The 16,639-nt window shown below is 45.0% G+C and overlaps 1 protein-coding gene across 2 annotated transcripts in view; it reads right to left on the reverse strand.

Moving 5' to 3' along the window:
* The window catches only part of PRKACB (protein kinase cAMP-activated catalytic subunit beta), a 288,944-nt gene that overhangs the window by 23,123 nt on the left and 249,182 nt on the right, over window positions 1-16,639 (reverse strand). The gene's annotated exons all lie outside the window — the stretch shown is intronic.

Here is a 16,639-nt window from a genome sequence, read left to right on the forward strand (position 1 = left end):
TTTCTGTAAGTATGTTATACACATAATTTTAGTTAAAATCAAAGGGTTTGGGCCAAATCTAAAAAGATGAATGCCCAAAGCAAGAGAAGGTTCCACAGTATATGCACATTATCAAAGCAGGAACTATAACGACAAACGGTGTATGAGTGGAAAGGTGTGGGAGTTAAAATTGAGAAGATTGACAAATACAATGAGGTGGGACAGCAAGGGTTACGAAAGAAACCATTTAACAAGGCAAGGGCAATTGATGCACTGGAAAACACAAACGGAACTTGTAGATGGAGAAAAAAACGAAGGCAGCACAACACAGCTGAAGGGTGAGAAAGATGAGACAAGAAGGCATTTAAGAAGACAGATGAAAACATCACCAGCATTTTTGAAGGCAACTGCATACAATGACAATGTCTGCCCTTGGAAGCCAGTGCAAATTGTTTTTATTGAAAGAATGAATGATTTAAATGACATTTATAAAGCACAATGGCTACCCTGAGGCCTCCCACTGCTACAGACGAAACAGCAGAGGACCGAGCAGGTAAGAATTAGATACAGTTCCTAAAGAGTCATGTTTTAGAAGCTTTCGGAAGGCCAATAAGTTGGGCTCATTTTGAAAGTGAAGTGGAAGGGTGTTCCAGAGAATTGCAGCGTTGTAGGAAAAGGACCGTCCGCCACAGCTGACTCTCCTTATTCTGGGGGTAAAGAGAGGAAGGCGGCCGTTGAACGGAAGTCTTTCCTAGGTTGGTATGGGGTGGATAGGGATTTGATAACAGCTGGGTCATTCTTCCGAAAGGCTTTGTGGGCCAAACACATGGCTTTAAACCGAATCCTTTCCCTAATCCGCAGCCAGTGAAGGGTCTCTAGGGCTGGTTTTGTAGACTGCCAGCGAGGGAACTGTAGAAGCAGGTGGGCAGCGCAATTCTGGATAATCTGGAGCTTATTGATGGTGTATTGTGGAGCTCCTAGATAGAGGACATTCCCATACTCCAGGCGGGAAAGTAGAAGAGCCTGGGCCATAATCCTAGCTTGGAAAGGGAGGAGGGGAAGGATATTGCGAAGCATCCTAAGCAAGCCAAAACAAGTGGCTGAGAGTTTCGCTGCTTGGTGAATAAAAGTGAGGGAACGATCGATCCAGTTGCCCAAACTCCTAATCTGGTATTTCGTGACTGGGGCAGGCCCAAGACAATTAGGCTAAAGCAAGGAAGTTAGAGGAGAGGGAGTTGCCCAGGAGCATAAGCTGCGTCTTGTCCCCATTGATTTCAAGGCATGAGAGTTCCATCCATCTGGCAACCTCCTTTAGGATACATCCTAGGGTGCTAGAGGACCTCTCAGGGTGGTTTAGTGCCACCACGAGCTGCATCATCTTCATAGGTGATGATTTTTCTGCCAAATAGATGGACAATCTCCGTCTCATGTACACATTAAACAGTGTGGGGCTCAGGGAGGAGCCACATAAACATAGCTTGCAATGAAATTATGAAATTAAAAAAAGATCTCATTGATGAGGCCATTTTACCCGAGATATTTATTTGATTAACAAGCCTTCCAAGGTTGTCAAGCATTTTATTATTAATCTTGCTCAAATAGCAAGCAGTTACAATGTCACTTTTTACACCACTTTGTAACAACAACTTTAAAAAGGAGACAGAATCAATCCATTGTTCCATGCCCTATGCTGGGGTTGGTGGAAGCAAAATGTGCGTTACAATTTAAAAGACCAACAGACGAAGCCGGCTGACCACATTAAAAAGAGTTGCTTTTATTCTAATTGGCTGAAGGGAGAGCCACAGAGAGGAGCACTCTAACTGGACAGATCTGCTAGCAAATAGTTTGAGCTTGGGAGAACTAGTGCCCAGCATGTTTAGCAAGGGCTTAGAGTTGAAAGTTTGGTCAGAAAGCATGGTGTACTGCAAAATATGTGCCAGGATTCGGAATATGGACCAATGGGGTCAGAGAAATCTAGTGAAGGCTGTGGGGATAGCTGAAGAATGTGCCTATGAAGGAATTTTTGCGTAAACAATTGTCTCCCTTGTGACAGGAGAAGGATTTTGTAAACGAATGAAATGATGGAATATTAACAATAGAAATACTCTTGAGCGTGAACATTTTGTGGCATATTGGTGAGCATCATCAGGAATCAGCTGTGCGTCCGGTTAGAGTGATACTCAGCTCTAAGTTTAATATTCTTTTCATGCCACGTGGTTAGAGGGCATACCACGTTACCGGGCTGCACGCGACAAGTTTAAAAGGAGAAATTTGAGAATCTGGTAAAAACAGCAACAAAGAAGTGTGCACTGTCGTCTTTTGTTGAAATACAGGACAGAGGTAAGCCACATAGGTGTTGTGTCTTTCACTTCTAAATGTGACATTAACCAATCAATGAGGACTGACCAGGAGTTTCCAGAGAGGAGGCTTAATCCTGTCCATGATGGTTAATGGCTGTGGAGATGGAATAGATTTGTATATAATTTATATCCATAATCTTCTAGGAAGTTAAATCCTTTGCAGACAAGTGACATGGACAAACGTTTTGCTGGATCCACGTTATGCCTGAGCAAGTGCTGCTGGGAGTGAGTGAATATACACTACAACTAAAGTTAATTGGAGTCAAGCTTTAGGTATGCCTCCATCTAGATTAGTCTACATTGTGTGTAAAGTGTGGCAACAGCCAAAATATGCATCATGCGTCAATGGCAATCCCCCATGCCCTCATCACAAGAGGACTGGGTAGTGGGGACGATCCAGGAGGAGACACACAAACTCATAATTTACAACCTGCAAGCCCAATCTGAGCTGTTCATGAAGACATGGGCACCTTTCCTACGAGACAACCCCTGAACACATTTTTTATGCATCTAGCGATGGAGGCCTCCAATCCCACCGCCCACAACTGACCCAGCCAGCGGAGTGCAAAAGGACTGTGACCCCCTCCCCCATACCTTCCCTCCTACATAACAGCCCTGTCTCCCTTCTCACAGATCCTTTCTCATTTCTTTTCTCCCGCTCTCGTCTCTCTCCTTCATCTATTCGGTCTTCTTCCTACCCATCTCTCTACCTCTCCCCCCCCCCTCTTTTTCCCCCTTCGGACACACCCCGGCACTTATCATACCACGGACCTATGTTGCTCCCTGCTCTCTGTTTGCTATTATGAGCTCCACCTTCTTGTGCCCTATGGAGCATGCCTCTTTGATAACATGGGCCACTTCTCACTCTACGTCTTGGCTATCACTCCCTCATGCCCCGCTCACTTTACCCCCCATACACGGTGTCCTCGTTTCTCATGGCTAAATGTTTGCAAGTGTTATTTCTCCCAATGGAACAGCCAGGGAAGCAGCCACTGCCAGAGGTAGTCACAATTTATTTGGCTATTAGCACTACAAGCACTATGAGACTACCCTACCTACCCCACCTGTATCCCCCGCACCCTTCCCTTCTGCTACAATACATACATCGCACTGTTCTATTTACCTGACTATTTACCTGTTTTCAATTTTTAAAAAATGACAAAAAAAGAAGAAAACAATTGGCCACCTTAGCTGGACACAGTAATCAGTTCATGTAAGGTATTATTATGGTTTAATGGCATTAGAACTCTCAGTGATCTTGAGAGTGGCTATGATTTAAATTATCTAGTTGAACTTACTTACCATTCGTAACACTCTTTTTAGTAGACTCTCTATCTAGCTGTAAATTCCTTACCTTTTGAATATCCCCCAGGAGTCAGACTGGATCCGAATACTTTTCAGCAGTACCTTTACGAAGTGGAAGGTGGTGCCTTGCTGCTCTGGAAATGATGTGTGAGGCCTACATAGGTGTCGCCCCTGGGCGCAGACGTCAGTTGTTTACGCCCTCAGACACGAACCCCAAAAGTATATTTGTAAGCAGTGGGCAGGTTCCTAGACATGGGATCTTATTAATAGAAAGATTCTAATCACAGAATGGGGAGGGTGGAAGGGTTGGTGTGGAATCTGCGGCTAGATGGCATCTGTACCAGAAAGAAAGTAGCTTTTTCTTCCGACAAACTTTTAGTTGCAGATTCCTCACCTTTTGAATAGATACCAAAGCAGTAGCTCTTTGGAGGTGGGTCTGTGAGTGCACTCAAACCATGAAGTCCTGTAGAACAGAGTGGGTAATATCGTTTATGCACCTTGCACTTTATTTTGCATAGACACTTTAGGGAATCAATGTGTGTCGCATCTAAAGGAACAGTCCCAGGAAAAAGAGAAATGTGATGATATTGGAGGGACGACTTTAGCTGCTTTCTAATATGGTTTTAGTCTGTTTTTTCTGTATTTAAAAAAGCATACGTGTCCTTTATGGTAAGGGGAATCGGCACTTTATTATGTACTCATGTTGCACTTTATTTGTTGAAGCTGATAATTGTTTTTGCAAAAACCAGAATGTTATAAAAATTTTGACAGTTATTCGCTTTATTTTGTATGCACACTTTAAGAAGTTAGCATATGCTAAAAAATCTATCTCAGGGTTGTATTTTAAGGAATGGCCCAAGAAAATCTGAAATGGGACGAAATCATATGCTTCAGCCGGTTTGTCTTTTAAGATGTAACAATGCACTTTATGCTAATTAGAAGTGGATATCTTAGTATGTATGCGCAGTGCTTTTTAGACTATACGTTTGATGAATGGGTTTGAGGCCATACTCATGATACTGTATTGATAGGAGACGCGCTATATGGATTATGGGGATGGGGGGTGGGGAGGGGGGGGAGGGAGTGGCGGGAGGTAGAAGCTCCCGTACAAAAAGTTAAATTATCAGATACCCACGGAGGATCTATCTTACAACAAATTGAACAACTTGAATACTTGACCCGCAGATAATTAAATCAGAGATTGCATGCATCTACACTCGTGCAATACCACCAAGCTAAACGCATCCCCAGAGGATTACGATTATCTATCAGACCTATGTTATTTAGACTACACCTCAACCCCACTTTTATGGACAAGTGGTTTTCCATGCTAAACAAATGCTCACTGGATCTAATTTTGCTGATCATTGAACAATTATCAAAAACAATACGAGAACTAGATGAGGAAATATTCGATCTGAAGAACGAGTTGAAAAAACGGGTTGAACAGGACACCTGGCAGGCAACTTTGGATGACATCAACCAGAAACTTGACAAATACAATAAAGAATTGCAGGAGGGTAAAATACGGAAATATCGACGAGAAACCATTGATTACAAATTAAATGAGGTGTTTACATGGGCAGACATCTACGCCCGATGATGATTCAACCAACCAAAAACCAACACATCATCTGAGGAGAGTGTGGCTACTGAACATGATGCAGCCACCAATCGCCCACCTATCACCAAAACTGTTCTTTACGTTCCGGGACCATCTAATCAATCAGGTGAACCAAGCGTGTCGCAAAAATCGTTACCATCCACCACAGCTTTTTTGTCACAGACACTGGATTCAGGCCATCCTCTATTACTCAATCAAGCAAAAACCACAGAACCTGCAACAAAACCAGGCGAGGAAAAGGGAGTAAAAAAACTGCAGAGCAAGAACAAACCTTAATTATCAATATATCTTCAGTTAATCTCACGGCACAGCAATCCAAGTTATTATCGAAAGGTATGTAATTTGCACCAACCACTGACACAAGAAGATGGGACACTGAAGTCGAGTTCAACAGGTTTATGCGCAAGCTACGTCTCATACATTATTTCACCAACATTGTCGAATCAACGGTTGATGACTCAAGGGAAAGAGTAACAACACATCATGTAAACTATATTTGAAAACGAGCAATCCAAGAAGGCCCAGAATATATATGATTCCTAAAATTCATAAGAATCGGTTGATCCATCCTTTCAACCAATTGTATCATGGTGCGGGTCACTCTTGTAAAATCCATCGCCAGCAACACGGCTCTCACGTTTAAACCAGCTGACAAAGGTGGGGCACTCATCATGATGGACACTCCATGTTATAATGATAAGGTGAACGAACACATCTCAGACAACGCCACCTACATGCTACTTGACAATGACCCGACTGTACAACTACAGACCATTTTACAGGATCTTTTGAATCAAGCTGAAGAGAAGGGTCACATTGACACATCATGTAAACTATATTTGACAACGAGCAATTCAAGAAGGCCCAGAATATATATGATTCCTAAAATTCATAAGAATCCGGTTGATCCATCCTTTTGACCAATTATATCAGGGTGCGGGTCACTCTTTGACCCATTGGGAAGATTCTTGGACCACTATCTCCAGAAGTTCGTCCAACAATGGTGCACTTACACACGTGACACTACAGATTTCTTACAAAAACTACAGTCGATCCAACCATACGCACAGAAGCATTGGTGTATGTGCACAATTGATGTCACTGCATTGTATACTTCAATTTCCCATGAAGCAGGTCTTGAATCTGTTGAATGGGCTCTTCTCGCAACAGATGACATTGATGTTGATAAAGTTTCTTGCTAAAATTGTTACACATTGCAATCTAACTAATAGGCCCAACTGACGGGTACTTCAATGGGTTTTTAGGGAGCCCCGGCGTATGCCAATATATTTATGGCTAAATTTGAAAGTGATATAGGTAGATAAAGGTCTATAGCTTAGTCAGTCAGACTATTGCCATGAACAACTACAGGTCTGAAAAGATTAATGTATGCCACCCCAACTGGTTGACTAAAAATTAAGCCCCATAAACCAAATTTAGGCAACATTTATGAAAATTCATGTTATTTTATTAAATGATAGGTTTTTTTTCAGTTTTTTTTTGAGAATATTATATAGATTATAGATCTTTTTTTTGAAAATTTTATTGAAATTATTCAAAAACAAATTAACAAAATTCACAAGGCATAAGTAAAGATGAAGCATGATCGTGAGTCTGTGTAGGGAGCTCCAGCGATACAGTATACATAATGCATCAAATATTCGCGGGGGGAAGGAGGCAGCGAGGAAACAATCAAGGTACAGTCACGATAATAATTGGAATGTCATTTAGGGGGACAAGGAAATGTCGGGAGATGAATCATGTGGGGGAGTACATATGTTCCCACGATACGCGTTCCACTGTGACCAGATCCTGCCCCATTTCCTAGGCCTGCCCCGTGTCAAATACACAGTTTTCTCCCTAAACATGCACCAATCCATGTTCTCCTTCCATTGTAATACAGTAGGTGGCCTGTGGGAGCCCCAGAGCTGTGCAATATCCCTCTTCGCAAACATATTACCAAGGGTCGCCCAAGTGACCTGTGCCGTGTTGTAATCGTTAGGCTCCCAGACATTCAAAAGACAATGCCTGGCTTCGGGAAGCATCGACACACCAGTGACTCTTGCCATCACCACATGCACTCGGGACCAAAACTCAACCACCTCCAGACATTCCCATAGAATGTGGAGGAAGGTGCCAGTCATACCGCAGCCACGCTTACACAACCCATCTAGAGAATAACCCATGCGAACCAGACTCGGGCCAGTAACATACACACGATGGAGGATCTTAAGTTGAACAAATCTAAGGCGAGCAGGTATGGCAACGTCCTTAGGCGAGGACAGAGCAGATTGCCAGTCCTCGTCATCTAGTTCTAGTCCGTCAGCAGTCCACAAAGCTCTGAGGCGCACAAGCAGGTCAGCTCTATTATTGATCAGCTTCTTATAGATCAGTGAAATTGTGCTGTCGGGCACGTGGCCATCTAGGATACGGTCCTCAAGAGGGGATGACTCAGGGATATCGGTACCCGCAGCAAAAACTGACAATAGAGCATGGCGGACCTGAGCATACCTAAAGAATTCTGTGTCGCCGAGCTCGTATTCCGCTTTTAGCCCCTCGAAGGACTTAACGTTACCTTTGGACCATAGATCACCCACCTTGCTGATACCAATCATATCCCATTTATCAAAGCCTTTCGTTCTCCACAAATTACCCAACCATTCAGAATCATACAAAGGGGTTGCGCGGGTAAGTCTATCGCACCACCCCAATGCCGCATTCGCGTCCCGCCACACCCGTACAGCAATTTTGGTGGGTCCGGTCAGTGTTCTATAGAGCCCCTTGGTATATATCGCCCTGTTGAAATTCCCTCCTGGGAGAAGATATTTGTCCATTGCAAAAGCCGGAGCAGGACCGGGAGCGTAAGTCGCGTGATTGACCGCACTCAGCTGAGAAGCCCAATAGTAGCGCCTGATGTCCGGGAGGGCAATGCCACCGTCATACCACGGAAGCGTGAGTTTGGAAAAAGCAATGCGCGCATGCCCATCCCAGACCAGTCGCCTCTGTAGACTCTCCACTTCACGAAAATAACCCGAAGGGACCGGGTCAAAGGAGTTCTGAAGTGCGTACAAAAATCTAGGTAACAACATCATCTTGAAAAGAGCCGCACGACCAAGCGATGACAGTGGCAACCTACGCCAGCGTGTAACATCCAGCTTCAGCCGTTGAAGAGGGGGTAGCAGATTACGCTCGTAGCGTACAGAGGGGTTCAAGGAGACATAAATCCCTAAGTACTTAAAGCCAGTCTCGGATACTTGAATTGGAAATCTACGAGGCAGTGGAGTGAGACTCCCACCAAAACATAGACACAGGATTTAGTCCAATTAATTATGATACCAGAGTTCTTCCCAAAAGAGGTCAAAACGTCAAAAAGTACATTCAGGGACTTCCGAGGGGAGGTGAGGTAGAGAAGGATATCATCTGCGTATAACGAGATACGATCCTCGAAATCGGGAGTCCACCGAATGCCCCTCATGGAAGGCTCCCAACGTAGCCATTCCGCCAGTGGTTCTAAAGCGAGGGCAAAAAGCAGAGGAGACAGCGGACAACCCTACCGAGTGCCGCGTCCAAGTGTAAAAACACCGGACACTTTTCCGTTAACCACCACCTGAGCCAAGGGCCTCTCGTAAAGAAGTTTCACCCAGGCGATAAACACCGGGCCAAATCCAAATTTTGAGAGAGTAGCCCAAAGGTAAGGCCACTCGATGGTATCGAAAGCCATCGTAGCGTCAAGGGAAGCCAAAATGGCCGATTCAGTGAGCGTCCCAGCCCTCGCGAGAACTCCGTGGAGTCTCCAAAGATTAAGGGCAGTGTTTCGGTGTGGGATAAAACCTGACTGATCCGGATGAATCAAGTCCCCGATCACCCTAATCAAACAATTAGCCAACAACTTAGATAGAATTTTAGGTTCAGCATTAGGGAGCGAAATAGGTCTGTACGAGGCACAATGATCACGCGGCTTACCCTCCTTATGGATAACTACAATAGTGGCGAGACGCTGTTCGGCGGGAAGGGAACCAGAGTCCAAGGCCTCAAGGAACATTTCCCTTAAATAGGGCGCCATTTTGTCGGGTCGCAGCTTATACAGTTCAATGGGGAGGCCATTGGGGCCCATTGCCTTGCCAGAACGAAGGGAACGTATGGCCACCACGACTTCGTCCACCGTAAGAGGAGCCTCCATGAGGTCTCTATCGGCGTCAGAAAGGCAGGGCAATGCAATATCCCGTAACAGCAAGCTAGAGTCCTCCTCATCTCTATCACAAACCGTGGCATATACAGTTTCGAAGTGGTCCACAAAACACTGAACGATCCCAACTGGGTCAGTGACGCACTCACCATCAGGCCCCTCAATCAACGGAACAACACGGTTCACTCTCTCCTTCTTGTCTAACCACGCAAGCAATTTACCAGCCTTATCCCCCACATCATACAGCCTGCCCTGTTGCTCTCTACTCATCACTTTCGCCGCATCAGTAACGAGAGCTCTGTAATCGGCTTGTTTCAAGCTGAGTGAGTGCAGCTTTGCGCGAGTCACCCCTGATTCGAGGCCAGTCTCAAGTGCAGTTATTTCGGTTTCCAAGCGTACAAGTTCCACATTGTTGCCCTTCTTAGCAGCAGTAATCAGCGACAGCGAGTGCCCACGAATAACCGTCTTAAAAGCTTCCCACAATGAAACAGAAGAAGAAACAGATCCCACATTTTCATTAAAGTAATGGTCAATAACTTTAATAAGTTCAGAACGGGTTTTGGGATTGCGGAAATACCAGGGATTAATAGGGGCAACTCTACCCTCACTGCCCACCCCGACCTCAAAACAAAGCCACAAAGGAGAATGATCAGAAATACCCCTGGGGAGATGGCGAACCTCACTAATGGAGGAGGACTGGGCCGATGGCATTAAAAAATAATCTAGCCTGGAGAGACTACCATGGGCCCCCGAATGGAAGGTGTATTGTAACGGCGTAGGATGCATCAACCTCCAACTATCTATCAGCCCAAAGGTGTCAAGCAAGTCACTCAGCCACATATGGGACCTAGCCAAATCCCTCGGGGGACAACGATCAGAAATGCCAGAGACCACAGAATTAAAATCCCCACCAAGAATCAGGAGGCCCTCGGGAAGCTCTAATATAACTCTCCCAAGATCAGCATAAGTTGAGGCCTGGAGACCCGGAGGAGTATATACCGAGAGTATGGACAATGTCTTCCCATCTACCAGGGAGCGCAGCATAGCGCCCCCTGTCGTCAAGCGTCACTTCATCAATTTCAAAAGGGAGAGAAGACCGGATGAGGATTGCCCGCCCCCCTGGAGCCAGAAGTAAACCCAGAGTGAGCGACCAGCCAGTATCCATGTCTATTCATGGCCTGACACATGTTACCTATTAGATGCGTTTCCTGCAGCAGGACGGTATCAGGGGAATGGCGTCTAAGGAACTGTAATAACAAATTGAGAGAGAGGGAAAAGGGCACTCTTGGTCCCTCTGTTAAATCTTGTAAAACAACAAAAGTGTCGTGAGAGAAGTGTGTAAGCACTAGACACAGAGAAGAAATCTCCCTGAAGAAGTCACAGTGGAAATCAGCGGCCGCAACGGGGCCCGGTAGCAGGAGATGCTAGGTGCAAAACAGGTGGCGGGCGTTGCGGGCGGTGTGTCATTGTCGCTCCCCCCCCCTCCCGAGACCCATGGGGTGTGGATCTTGTGCATTACAAACAGTACAGGGACCTCAAATGGAAGGTTTCCCATCACTTTTGTTTGGTTTTTGCACTTTATTTTACACACTTGTTTTTAACTTTCACGTCCTCTGGTAAGGGTGGGCCTTAGCGCGCCCATACCGCCGAGGTACAACACCTGACGGTCCTGATGAAAGCCCAGTAAATGACACATAGACTGGCAGAAACATGTTGACCCCACTTTAAGTGGAAACAACCGAGTCATTAACTGGTAAGTTTCCCACACATATTTTACTTATGTCAAACTGACCATTGAATAAAAAAAATTCTGCATGGTACAGTTTCTGACATTTTTAATTCACATTTCTTTTTGACACTTTTGCCACAAAGAACCTGCTCCGCAGTAATCTGGCGTTGTAGCACACCAGGGAGGCATTCGGCTTCTCCTGGTGGGCCCGATGATGAAGCATGTCACCACCCAGGGTGGTGAGTGAGGGCTTCCTAAAAAGCCACTGTGACTTCTTCAGGGAGATTTCTTCTCTGTGTCTAGTCTAAGGAACTGTAACACAACCCCTCGCTTTATCCTGTCTCCAAGCCCATTGACATTCCAGGATAGCTGTCTCAACTCGCCACCCCCCATCCCCAAGATGAAGGTTGAGCCCACCCCACATAAGACCCAGGGACCCGAGTAGATGGAAAAAACAATGTGAAGCCTTGTGAAAAGAAAAAAAATCACACACACACACCCCCACCACTCCCCAACATGAACCCGTTTCAACACCCCCCACCCTGCACCCCTGCGTACGACTCATGAGCCACCCCAACTTGCAGTGTGCCTGTCGCCCCGTATGAAAACTAATCTACACAAAGAACCCAGGAGGAGGTAGAGTCCCCATTCACCCCCGCCACCCTCGGGCCAGACTATAAGAAGAACAAGAGAACCAGTGTCCAGACTCAGCTGAGATGGTTAGAAAGTTCAGACGTCAGGATCCACAATGTCACTCTCACTCCAGCGCACCACCGTCGGCGCCGCCGGGGTGCCCGGATCGATCGTCTCTCTTGGGCAAAGAATCAAGCCAGTCACTAACACTATCCGGGCGATCAAAGAAAAACGTTTGTTCCTCATACTCGATCCGGTCGGAAACAACATGGCGTACTTGAGGCCCAAGTCCCGCAACCGTCTCTTTACTCCCTGAAACCCCAGCCTCTGCCTCTGTACGAGCGGGGTAAAGTCGGGATAGAAAGTCACGGTGGTATTTTTGAACTTCACAGGGCCTTTGTCCCGAGAGGCTTGAAGGATAGCATCCCTATCCCTAAAGTGGAATAGTCTTGCAATAATGGTTCTTGGGGGGGCACCCGGCTTTGCCTTTCCACCTGGGACTCGATGTGCTCATTCAACAGCAAAGAATTTGCTAAGTCCGGCGGGAGCGAGATAGTTTGTGACCAGATCTTCCACTAGCAGGTCGGTTGCAAGGGTCTCGGGACTTTCAGTGACACCGATAAGGCGTACATTGTTGCGACGGGCCCTATTTTCATAATCCTCGAGACGACGGGCCATCATGTCATGAGAAGAACGCAAATTACCGATCTCTGTCTGAGCGTCCGTGACATCCGCAGTAAGACTGGAAGTTTTCAAATCCAACGCCTTTATCCTCTCATTAGTCTTCGCCAAGTCCACTCTAATCAGCGTGACATCAACGGCCACCGTGTCGATCTTAGAGGCAAGGGCCTCATATTGCTGTCCCATGAAGGCCTTCATACTGGTAATGGCACTCATGACGTCTTGCAACGATACTTCTGAGGTCGCAGCAGAATCGGCCTTAGGGTCGTCAGGAGTGCGGCCAGCACCGCTGGGGGACTCCTTTAAATGGGAATAATGATCCATAATATTCATCTGGGTCTGTCCCCCACGGAGAGGTGTCTTGGTCTTGCGTTTCTCAGGATCAGGTCTGGTGGCCATATTGGAAAAGGGACCCCGGAGGGGCCCCCGCGACCTGGTGAAAATGGCCGGGTGTGGAGTGGCCAAGAAGACAGCGAAACTGGACCAAAGTCGCGTAGGTGCCAATAAAGCTGGAGACGAAGCACTCAGCAGGGACAGCAGACAGCAGTGTAGTAACAGCAGGCCAGAAAAAGGGTCGATACGAGCAGCGCGTCAGGCTATCTGAGCCGGGAGTAGAAAGCGAAACTGAAAGTCAGGCTGAGGCTGACTGGGGGAGGACCCCTTCGGCCGTTGTTGTTAAACTACTCCTCGGCCAGCCAAACAACGAAGCCCCCGGCTCGTCCCGGGGCAGGCCGCAAAAGTTTGAGGCGATGTAAAAGTGGATCCCAACGTCCGAATTCAGTTCTTCAAAGAATGTCGAGATCAGCAAGAGTTTGCCAACAAAAGCCCATCTTTAGAATAAGAATGTAGTCAGGATATTTGCGAAGGGCGGCGCGGGTCCGGGGAGCTCTGTGCTCACGCGACCATCTTGGATGCCCGCGAAGCTCCTCCCATGATTATAGATCTCTTATTCTGATTCCATAGAGCATATCATAGTTAGAAATTCATATCAACAATTGAAGAAAAGAAAACAGTACAAACAAAACAATAGACAAATAAATGGAGACAAGGCGGCAGATGAAACAAGGCGGTAGGTAGGACTACGCGCGTTTCAGCGTTATCGCCTTCATCAGGTCACCGTCTTATTGCACTGTAAGCTGATCGGAACTGCATATATCTAATCCAAATATCAATTACGGGTAAACATCACAGTCCAAGGCATTTAAAGATTTATCTGTCTCCCAAAAAGCTGATTTCCTAAGTAAACGCAGGCTTCAATGTGAGTAATTAATTCAGGTCCCAATTGTAATAAAGAACGGCGATTGTCTAAGCCTCAGTTGTCTGAAAATAAGAGTAAGAGCGGTTGATACGCATCCTCTAAATTCTGGTAGTGCTGTAGGCTTCTTGTATTATGTCGATATGCTTAAACATGTCAAAGAGCCATGATGTAAATGCTGCATATACAGGATCTGCTCACGTTAGATTGTTTGAATGCCAAACGATTCTAAGGCAGCAACTCTTAACAAGAAAGGGGGGAGGGAGAGCAAGGCCAAAGTGTCCGATTCTATTGCGCCAGCTCGAATAGATAGGAAAGAACAAGCCGTGACATCGGCAATGGTAAACTAGCTGGAGAGATTCATGGCGCAGCGATCGTCTGCGTGGGATGCAGACGCCGATCTGATTGAAAGTGATCACATACTTCGTAACACAGAATGGACAGCAGGCATAGCTCAATACACAGTACATTGATGACATATTCCTGCTCTGGACAAGAACACATCAGGAACTTGAGAACATTATCAGCCATCTTAACACCAGGGATTCGAGGATCCAGTTCACTCACACGATCAGTTACAATCAGATAAATTACTTGGATGTCTTAGTCAAAAGGGACACTAACCAGATGAGTTTCCAAAGTGAAGTCTACACAAAACCCACCGACAGGAATAGCACATTACATTTTACCAGCTTCCATCCGAAAAGTCTCATATGCAACTTACCATATTAACAATTCACAAGGATTAAAAGAATTTGTTCAGATTCGGAGACCGCCAGAACGAAATCATTAGAATTCAAACAAAGATTTATTAAATTGTCCAAGCGAACTTAAATAGATTATCAGAAAAAGACCATACGTCTTTGTTAAAAAAAACACAACAGATCGAGTCTAAAACGCCCACCTATGTCTCAAAATATTCGACAAGTTCAAAACAGATACAACAAATTGTAAAGAAGAGATGGGAATTACTTGAAAATGAAGCAGATTTCAAGGGCTTGTTCAAAGATAAATCCACTTTTGGATATACCCAAGGTAAAAACCTTCAGGAACTAATTTTGTCTCCCAAAATTGAAGACCAGCAATTATATAAAGGAACTGTGCGTTGTCATAACTGCACTCATTGCAACATCATGATAACAGGAGAGTACCTAACTCATCCACATTCTGGCAAGACCATAAAACTTAGATATTCAGCAGACTGTAACACGTCTAACGTGATTTATTGTCTGAAATGCCCTTGTGGCCTTGCTTGCATTAGCAAAATGGAACGGAAACACAAATGCACTATCCGCACACATACCAAAACATCTAGTGTAGCCACTCATTGGCAAGAAGCCAAGCAAACCATTTCCCATATTCATTGTCAGATAGTTGAGGTGGTAAAACTTCTTGAAGGAGTTGATAACCACAAGAGATTGCTCCAAAGGGAAATTTATTGGATAGATTCTCTAGGGACATTATTCCCCAAAAGGTTAAATGATCGGGTCGAATACAGTTGTTTCTTATAACGAATTCTGATGTTGTCATAATGAATTGAGTTGTTTCGACAATGCTGATATCGTTTTACATGTTTTATATGTTAATATTCTCCAGCATTCGTGTTCAGATCCAACCAGTATTGTATTTTTCCACTCAAAATTGTACCACATGACCTTTGTGTGATTTGTCAATTGCTACACAAGTGTTGGTGTTGTACGTTTTTCTGTACATTCCTTTGCATATTCACCTCATGTTACACCTCCAACGGGTCCAATTTTATTTTTATTTTCACATTCATTCAAGCATTTTATATGTGTTTTCACTCACCGAGGCACGCCACTATAGTCCTCTTTCTACTGGTCCTATTTCCATTTCTAAAGCTTCATCGCGTCTTCACAAAGACTCGCGCATTTTGAATCGCACAGAGCACGTTAGAGTCCTCCGACGTGGTTTCTTTAACGGGCAAGAATTCGTACTCCTTTGCCTTTTCTCAGTATTTTTCAGACTGCATTGGCAGCCAGGTTTTATTGGGGCATTTGTTGTTTTTTCAGCCCACAGTGAGCACTTTAACACTGCGTTACACGTCTTAAGTCGCAGAATTTGGTAAGTGACGGTGTGTTTTCCGTTTTAGCGGCTTCACCTTGATTTAATCTGAGCACTTACACCATTTTGCTCCTTTCCCAGAAGCACTCAAGACGCATCCCCTTCAGTAGGAGTTGTTTACGTTCGGTAAGATAAGGACGTTTTTTTTCACCATACAGGCACAAACTTTCGGGAGCGTTATTATTTTGATCCCTTAACGCTATTTTCTGTCAACAGAGCAGACGGTTCTGCAAGCTTTGTGCTGGCTCAATCTGGTCATAGTACATTGCTCTCATTTTGAGCAGGTGAGCCGCATTTTTAGATATTACAATTTGCACTTGTGTTACACCGCGTTCTGCTGGTATTAGTCACTGATTGTATTTCGAACACCAGTCTTTCACTCTAAGTAATGCTGGGCGTTTTCATTCACAGAGTCACACACTTTCCTTCACCATTGGAGTAACGCAGTTGGTCTTTACCTCTTTCTTTCGCGTTTATTAGCATAACCACATGATACGGTATATTTTGGATCTGGTGACACATGAACTTTTTTGCTGTTGAGTTAGCATCCTCCTCCTAAATACATAAACACTGACATTTTATTTACTTGTTTACAGACATGCCCCTGAGGAAGGGACCTCCCGCGTCCTGAAATGCATAGGGCTCACTTATATGTTTCATCAATGAAAAGGAGATCTACATGTTCAACTTTAAGATTATACATTGATGTTAATGAATCATTCATTGTAACTGTTTTGCGCATCATGAAATTAAGTGTGGAACAGTATTCCACTGATGTATAATGTTCGTATATTGTTTGGTT

This window comes from Lissotriton helveticus, chromosome 1_1 (genome assembly GCF_964261635.1).
Source record: "Lissotriton helveticus chromosome 1_1, aLisHel1.1, whole genome shotgun sequence".
Lineage (NCBI taxonomy): Eukaryota > Metazoa > Chordata > Amphibia > Caudata > Salamandridae > Lissotriton > Lissotriton helveticus.